The sequence below is a fragment of the Dinoponera quadriceps genome, unplaced genomic scaffold (genome assembly GCF_001313825.1).
Source record: "Dinoponera quadriceps isolate SergipeBrazil2010 unplaced genomic scaffold, ASM131382v1 scaffold8544, whole genome shotgun sequence".
NCBI lineage: Eukaryota > Metazoa > Arthropoda > Insecta > Hymenoptera > Formicidae > Dinoponera > Dinoponera quadriceps.
Genome location: NW_014563549.1, coordinates 204,257 through 213,614, shown reverse-complemented (window position 1 = coordinate 213,614; position 9,358 = coordinate 204,257). Strand labels below are relative to the sequence as shown.

Below are 9,358 nucleotides of genomic sequence, written 5' to 3'. Positions count from 1 at the left end.
CCCCCCCCCCTCTCTCTCTCGCCGTTCCTGTGACGTCAAGTCTTCAATCGTCCGGCGGACACTTTATCGCGCGACGCAATCATCACAAAGGAGCACCACCAGCGCCCCGATGGTTCACGGAACGGTTCACGGGTGAAGCCGACCGGTGAAAATCGCTCGGTCGGAGTAACTCGTCGCCGGTGCATGCGAAGCCAAACGCCATCAAGTCGCCGTCGCCGTCTGTCAATCACTTTGCTAAATTGGCGTGCCGGGGAAATCCCGACCGTGGTTCCGCCATTCGGCCCGATCTCGCGCTGACAATCGCGCCCGAGACCGGTGACTGACTTGTGCCGTGACCTACGCCACGGTTCTCGCCGTTGCGTTGTCCGTCGAAGGGACGAAAGTGGAAGGAGAGGCGATTCGAAGGAGAGAAAGGACTCTACCGAATGTACATGTCTTCGTCCGGCGCGTTTATCACTCGTTGTTATCGGTGTTACGATTTTTACGACTTCCGAAAGCCCGACGAGCGAAATGGCCGCAGTTATGCAAGAAAGATCCAATACTCACACGGAGCGGACAATTCGAGAAAAATGGCGATGAAAATTTGATATATGTTTTAAAAAATAGATAAATAGCACTCAGGTACTTCACAGTCGTTCAAGAAATCAAGCATGGTACATTTTATTTTTAAAGGCATCTCCATTGTGTGTAAGGTGGGGTCAGTTGACCCAATGGCTTGGTTTATTTCATAGCGTCCATTTTCTCTTTTTAAGGAATATTTTATGTTATTATTTACTTCTTTTGCCCACTTTTGTATATTGATTACATGAAAAATGAATGAAACAGAGTACAGAGTCGCATCTAACCTCACTTTCTTGGATACATTGAAAACACACCTTATCATTAGTGGGTTAACTCTAAAAAAAATTAATAAGAAACGCGACTAATAAAAAATGGCATAACTAGGAGGAATTTTCGATGCCAAAAAGGCTTGGATTTTTTTTGTTTTTTTAGAAAGACGTATAGACTATCCCCCCCCTCTCCGGTAGCAAAATCTCAAAAATCATAATTTTGTGGGTTGTATCCTTCTTGCATAATTATGGCCAAATTAGAACGTCTAACGTCGGTCAATGATAACGACAATGCGGTGGTATTTAATAAGTATGAATTATTTATATGTGAAAATAACATTAGAGAAATTTCTTCACGATATAATTAATCCACTTTTTTGGTCGACCTATCAGTAGTGACGAAAGACTCCCAACCTAAAAACGGTTCTTCTTTCGATGTTAAAGTAGGGCGCGGCTTTTCTTTCGACCTTAAAAAAGCGAAAACCAGAACGAAAGGCGTGAAAGAAGGATCCGGATCTGTTTGTCTTTCCTCTCAGCGGCTTCCGTTTACTTTTCCTTGACCGCCATCCACTCCGTTATTATCTCGAATAATCGATTATGCCGCTGGACCGTCGCCGCATGTCGTTTTAACCTTCGGAGCTCTATCTTTAAGTATGGGCCGGCACTTTGCGATCGAGAGTAATCGTTACAAAACATATGCTAGTTCCATTATACCGTATCAAATTAGAAGTCGCTGCGTGTTCATGAATAATAAATATGTTATAAATTACAGTGTTAATGCTTTCAATAAATCTTCGTACATGATTCACTGTGCGACTCGGTGATTTTTTTCGTCGCGAAGAATTACCGTCAAAGGAAAAAAATCGAGTCTAATCATTACAAATTAATTAATTAATGCGGACGTTGTATTTATCTCATGCTGTGTGCTTTGCAAGAGAAAGAAATCCATTGTAAAAAAAAAAAAACACGAAAGCGCATTAAAAATTGAGATTAAAATTGTATTAAATCAAAGTAATTATTGAATAACTGGATTATATGTTAAATTTTGTAAGTTTTCCTTTTTTTACGCAATAACGTAATACTTAGCTTCCTCTTTCCCAAGAACGTCTAATATAAAATATACTTTAAGCCATTAATTAATTTAAAATAACTTTCACGACTGATACTTTGTTACTGATTTATAGTTATTCCGGTGTTTATCTGTACAACCTATGACACATATTTATGTCGTCTTCGTCCCTCGAAACCGTCAACAAAGGAAATCCCGAGAAAGACACAAGGATTCGAGATAAAGAAGAACAAAACTGCTTTTGTCTTTTTCGAGTAATTTAACAATTGATCGCGCTTGTTATCTGTTAAGAAGTCCATTGCATTGTATACGTTTTCGTTTATACGTCGTCAAGAAAAAAACGAAAAATATTTCTATCTTTCTTCCACAAAGATAGACACACGACAGTGTCGGTGAGATAACGGTCTTTATCAAGTCACACAGTTCCGATGATGAGTGACGAACACAACAACTTGTATGATGAAAGAATTGTAGCGTCATCGCTGTCTACGCGATAACGACACGAAAATTACAGATAATTCTGGAAATTCAACTCTCGACGACCCTTTTAAAACTATTTTTGCTTTTTCAAGTCATTCGCATTTATACGCATTTTATGAAATCAATCTTAATTCTCCCCCTGTCTCGTGTTTCTACATAAGAGCGATACACAAAGTAACACAGAAAATACGCATCTCTGCATACGTTTTGATAAATTTGTTAGTCTTTCTCTTTTTTTTCTCTTACGATTGGGTTATAAAATTGGCTGACGCAGCAAAATTTAATTAAAGAGAGAACGCGTGTAGTTTTCAGCGAGTTATTGATTAGCGGGTTTAATAATCAGACGAGGTAGCTACGACAAAAAGACGAGACGTAAAAATTCACGGTCGTCGCGAGCCGCGCGAGAATTTGCGAAGCCATTACAGCGGAAGCACCGATGTCGCCGGATTGAATCGCGATTACGGAAGAATGCAAATCCGCGTTCGTGCAGAATGAGTGATAGAGGGAGAAACAGAGAGAGGGGAGGGAGAGAGAGAAAGAGAGAGAACTGGAAAGGATATTCCCCGCGAATTTAATTGGCGTTCACTGATTTATTCGTCGTCTTGTCGTGGTAATTATCGAGCGGGGGTTGCTTAAACATTTTTAAGGGCAATTACTCGCTACGACTCCGTAAAGAGTCACAGGAGTTATTAAATGCTAGCGATAAACGGCGCCACCGCGAGGAAAATTTATACAGAATGTCCCGACTACGCGACGTAACCGACGTGCCGGTTTTTTAGGGCGCCGTCGTGGTGCGCTCTCGACGTTCCGGCTTATCGGCGTCGCAATTAACTCGCAAAATTCATTCACGTCACCGTCTACGGCGAGTCTATCTCGCGATTCGATACGCTTTTGATCGTCGGACCTATCGAGTATCCTTCTTTTTTTGGAGGCTATTAAGAAGAAGGCCGTTGAACTCTTAGGGCGTCGGACGGATTATATCGGCGATCGAAACCCCGATTAAAAATTCATTTCAGAAACAAATTGGATGCATTTCCATAACTTTATAGTGGTTAGTTTGGTTTTAGAATTGCAGCCGTGTGTGCGTACGTGCGTGTGTGTGTGTGTGAAAACCACGAACCACGTTAGGAAATTTATTTTTGTAATTGCCACCACAAAATATTTAATACATTATGGTTGACGATATAACTTTTCTTACTTGCGTCAACCAAATGTATAAGGAGAGAATAAACTTCATAAATTTAAATTAGCGTAACCAAATTATTTGATTAAATCTTTCTGACTTCTTAAAAAGCTAAACATTCGTTATTCGTTTTTAATGGAAAATAATTTTATAATTATGAGAAGATAATAGAATATATTTAGTTTTAATGATTCATATTTAGTTTTAAACGATCCGTGTATAGAAACATTTCTATACCTTTAAAGAAGTCTGTGTGAAACAGCATTCCTACCTCGGTATCTCTAGTAGGAATAGTTTTTTTCTCACAATTTGATTAAGAAACTAAATTTTTTGGAATGGAAAAATTGTGGAATTTTTTGGTTATTGTAATCAAACAGTTCGTTGAGCATATGCATTTGGAGTAGAAAGTGCACTGAAAAATTAATTGTCACAACCAGATTAGGTGGATTTTCAGTGCATTTTCTACTCCAAATGTACAAACGGCTCTCCAGAAAATGGGTATAAAGAATATCGTCGAGTGACATCGACTGTGCATATCGTTCATTAGATGCAATGTTATTCGCGCTTGAAAGAAAAAATCATCCTTCATGCCAGATCTTGTTACTTACAGTTGCGTAAATCGCGTTCCGATTCAGTAGCTGCCGCTCGTAATCAATCGGTCGTGATGAATGCGAGGTGCTCTCCGTAAGATCACCGGGCGATCGAAAATGCAAGTACGCGAAACCGGCCGCGGATTTCGCGGAAACCCGAAATCGCATCAGTGTAGCACTAAATAGGAGGGATAATTTACGCCATATCCCTGGTATTTGCGGGAATGCGCGGGACCGCGGAATAAATTTAACGCCGCCGAATAGAAGAGCCAACTAAAACGAGGACCGCTTCTTGCCGCAATTACGGTTCCCGCCGAGATAAACTCGTCTCCGACTTCGCAGAAGAAAAAAACTTCTAATCGCGATGAATCGCGAGTTATCCGCCGAATGTTTTCGCCCGAACATTGTTCGTCAACTTCTACCGCAGTCGGACTGCGCCACATACGACGAGCGGTGACGAAACTCCGGGTAGATTCATTGTTTTATATTAATTTATGGTATTTTATTCGCCGGCGAGAGAAATTAATAAACGGTTCTGCCACAAATATGCGAAATATTTGAAAAATGTAAATACACTAAAACCACTATTTCGACTCGAATATTGCTCTCCAATATCACCTATGGTCTCCGGTATTACCGGTATCAAATCGATATGATTGAGCGCGTACAAATTTTCTGCGTCTAGCGAGCTATCATCTCGGCACATCCATGGCAATAATATGTCATGATTATAGACCGATTCTTGGCAGATTAGATATACTATCTTTGCTACAAAGGAGAACAAAGATCGACTTCCTTTTATGTTCAATCTTCTAAATCGGAATATTGATTGCTGATATTAGAATTGCTAAAACTAAATATTCTATCAAGATGTTAGAGACACTACCCACTTTTTCTTACATTGAACATTGTCGAGCATTATGGTTTATTTATATGATTCAGATTTCTATATATGAACAGATTATATTTAATAGTTTACTTATTTTCTGTTTCTGCAAACTTCTTTTACAATAATCCGATAATAATTAAATATTATTCAATATTGCGTGCAATTTCTTGAGCTTCTTGTTTTCATATCACACATATACACACACACATACACACACATACCATCATTATTTATATATTAATCAAATTGCAATTACTTTCCTTACTGTCTATGATTTTAATTAATTAATTATGGATGTTGAAGGGTGCTTTCGTTGAATGTTACGCTCACGGTCGCTTATGTAGTGCTTTATATAATAAATTTACACGATCTTGACGGAGAGGGAGAGAGAGAGAGAAAGAGAGAGAGTACGATTAATCTTTACTCGTTTGTATAATTAGAAGTGTATTTCAAATGCACATTAAGAGCAATAGCTGGGCGTTTCTGGCATCGCAGTTTATATATAACCCTTGATTCTCGATTCGGGATATCGCCGAATGCAAATACGTTTTCAATAAAACAACAGCTCGTTGATATTTAACTTAATCTCTCTCGCGTACCCCGCTCGAAATTCCGCACGTAAATCGAACGTGTCGCATCGGCAAATATAATTTTGTATACTTTTACTATCTTTTCTGGGTAATCGATATTCGACCACCGATTGAAACCTCTCGATTCTCACGAGACGCGATGACGAGAGAGAGAGAGAGAGAGAGAGAGCTTCCCGTTGATAAAATCGTAAGAAAAATCAGTGGAATTCATTAAACGAACATATTCTCCGCGAGTTTCCCCGTCCTCGATCTCCGTGTAAATGACGCGCGCGATTTCTTTCCGCCGCGTGATGAGTAAGTCTCGCGAGAAGTAATAATAGAGCCGCCGAAACCTAGATCTTAGTCAGTGGATTATTTTTATCTGCGTGCCGCGCGCGAACGGGACGAATTTTCCCGCTTCGCATAAACACGCTGAAATTTCTACGACGGTTTGTACAAACGCCCGTCTCCTCTCTCTCTCTCTCTCTGCCTTCGCGCAGAGAAGTAGCCTTGAGTTTAACCGGCCAGTTGATTTGACAAACCGCACGGTAGATAATCCAGACTGCCTACCTAGACGATCTTGACACGGCAACACGGCTTGATAATGTCATACCTCATCCATGAGAGCGATTATCCGAAAAAATACTTCCGCGCGTATATACGATCGCGTTATTTTGAGCTACGCAATTAATGATTGAAAAAAATAAAGAATAAAAAATTTATCTAAAATCGCACAACTTATACGAATTGTGTTATTAAGTTGAACAGATCGTAGCCGTCGCAGAATTTCTGTTTTACGGAATTTATCCACAAAATAGAGCTTGACTTCTCCTCAATATCTTTCCCCATCATCTTTTTTATTTCTGTGAGATATTTTGACGGTTTAAATATCTCAGGGTTAATTAGTTTAATATAATCACACGTCGGTTCTCGTTAAGCTGTTACTTCTATCAGACTGCTTAAAATATTCAAGTTACAACCAACGTAATGTAGTCGTATTTCACAAAAAATAAATGTCAATCGAGCTCTAATCCACTCGGAATTTATCGGAGAACAAGACCGCCTTGTTTGCGCACTCTCGACGTTGGCGTGATCGCATCGAAATGCGCGGGCGATCGGCGTAACCGCGACATCCGCAAACTGTCCGAAAGGTTTGAGAGAGAGAGAGAGAGGAGACACTGATCTACTGTAATCGCCGCCAAGTTTTCCGATCAATTCGTATCGCGGCGTTCATTTTTGTTGCTCGGACGCAGTTTGCGCTTCGTTCGTGGAGTCGAGGCGAAGGAAGACCACGTACGGCCGTGGTCGTGTGTATGTGTTCCATTGCCCCAGATAAGACCAGCCACCCCACTCTTCTATCGCACGCGCGTACTCCCACCGCCGATACCGCGACTCTTACTCCGTGAGGAAGGACAGAATGGCCTCTTACGTTAGCGAGCTTAGCGAGGACGCCACCGGCTATGTGCGTATATAAAATTTCTCGTGCCGGGAGAAAATGCTAAAGCCACTGCGCGAAATATCGCCGATACCTCTCGAGGCGCTGTATAATAGCTCGACGAGACCGCGGCCGAGTTTTATGGGCCGCTACGGAATTGGATGAGTTCAGATTTTACGCTGGGCCGTCGCGATAAATCTCGAAAAAAAAGGGGGGGGGGGAAGGAAGAACTTCCCGCGGCGAACTCGAACGACGCTTTCGAAGCATCGACGAACGCAGTGATCATTGCTGCGAATTTGCAGAAACAAAAAAAGAAGAAGGAAAGGAGGGAAGGAGAATGTGCAAGGCTTCTCTTAGTTTCCGATTTGGAATGTGAGAACGTCCCAAAGAACGCGCTATCGCTAATGGTGAGACCATTATATATCGATATAATTGGTCTCAACTATATCTCAATTAGTCTTATTTGATAATTCGTATCGCGTCATTAGTGATATTATGAGGAATTATTCGAATGGCGGCGAAGAGGAACGCCGAATTGTAATTTCAAGGAGATAAACGGTCAATGAAAATGTATCGTGATGGAAAAATGTCGAAGAGCTCCGGGGACGAAAACGCGAGGAAAGCTGTGTGTGTGTGTGTGTGTGTCGTAGTGGAAAGCACGATTAATAATTTCCGGCTAATCAGAAATACTTTACATCGAGGAAGCGCTTCCGTGCGCCGAGCGCGGCCCACGATTTTGCAATATAAACGGAATTAGTTTCGCAAGTTGTACTACTACTACGGGCGGTGTCGTAACGCGGGACGCATCAAAGTCGAAAATGACTTTCTCCTCCATTAACCGGAACGGTTCCCTGAACGCGCGTGCAGTAAGCTGAGTTACGTTTCGGCGTGGACGCTCATGACGTTCGATAATAAAGTAACGACTCCGCCGAGCTTTACCGCCTAAACGAGCGAATTTAAGCTGACGTCGCGATCCAACCTGTCATTCGTTATTAATTATCATCGCGATGCCACGGCCGCAACAAAAGAAGAAACAACGATCGCCACGCGGCAAATAAAGATCTCTCAGACACGTATCGGCATTCGCGTCGCGGAAATTCCGCGAAAATCACGACGTTCTGTAAAGATACAATACAGTATATTCGACAATGTTCGAGTCTCACAACAAAGACGTTTCTAGGCACTTCACAAAGTGTTTCGGCGCATTGTCGTGTTTGATGGAAGCTGTAAATGTAAAATAAACGAAAGCTCTCTCTCTTGCTATCGGATACAAAGAACGCTGAGAGAGATAATCTCGCACACGCGATGGAAGCAAATTCGCGCATCCGACACCTTAAATATGTACGACACGATTGCAATATTCATGGTCACAATGAGGAAATCTCGAGCTGGGAATTTGAAAGGCAATCTTTCGTTTTTAAAGAGAGAGAGAGTTCCTTTTAATTCAATCGGGACAGTCGCCGCTTCGCGCCGATATGCATTTATATGTGCTTTTCAGCGCACGTTGTTTCCTGATTCTCGCGCGCGCGCGCGCGAGGGTGGTCGATAATAATTTTGCAAATATATAGTCGGCAAATTTGTTCGCGCGGCGATGAGGAACCCGAGTTGGAAGGCGTGATACGACGCAGCCTTATTTTACAAATTACGACGAGGGTTACCGTTACCACGCCGTCGCTGAATATACACGGGACACGACCCCATCTCGTTTATGCTTCGGGGACAGCAGCAGACCGGAGCTTTTCACGCCGACACCGTGTTTCGCTCGTTTCGTGGGAAAGAGTTAATTTCACGTGCAAAACTTGACGAGGCGCGGGGGATAATTATATCCGCGGGTTTACTTCGGCAGTTAATTGCAAATCATTTCGAAACTTGTACGGCTCCGTTGCCTGTAACTCGTCGTGACCTATTTTCCAAAGCTGTGGCGGAATAACAAGATAAAAACACGTTAGAACATCAGCCCCGAAGAAGGAGTTCTTACATGCGAGTTCGAGCGCGCTCGGCCTCGAAAGATCGACGATAGCTGTTTAATTATCGCGCGAAGTTACTATGGATTTGATTAAAAATAGCGCGCATTGAATTTCAATAGAAATCAGCAAGGTTATTCTTAAGGAAAACGGCGTTTCTTATCTTAGTATAACCGTCGATGCGAAAATCCGCATTTTCGTATCTTGGGCAAAAGTACACGCGGTATCGATGATACTGATATCTCGAACGAGTCCCGAAAAGTTGCGTGACTTGCAAATTATGTTCAAACGTTTGTCTCCTACAATTGTATTTTTGTTTCTTTTCTACGTTGAATTGAATCATATTACA

The 9,358-nt window shown here is 41.8% G+C and overlaps 1 protein-coding gene across 2 annotated transcripts in view; it reads right to left on the bottom strand.

Annotated features, from left to right (window-relative positions):
• The window catches only part of LOC106751209 (AF4/FMR2 family member 4-like), a 262,250-nt gene that overhangs the window by 181,290 nt on the left and 71,602 nt on the right, over nucleotides 1–9,358 (bottom strand). The window lies entirely within an intron of this gene.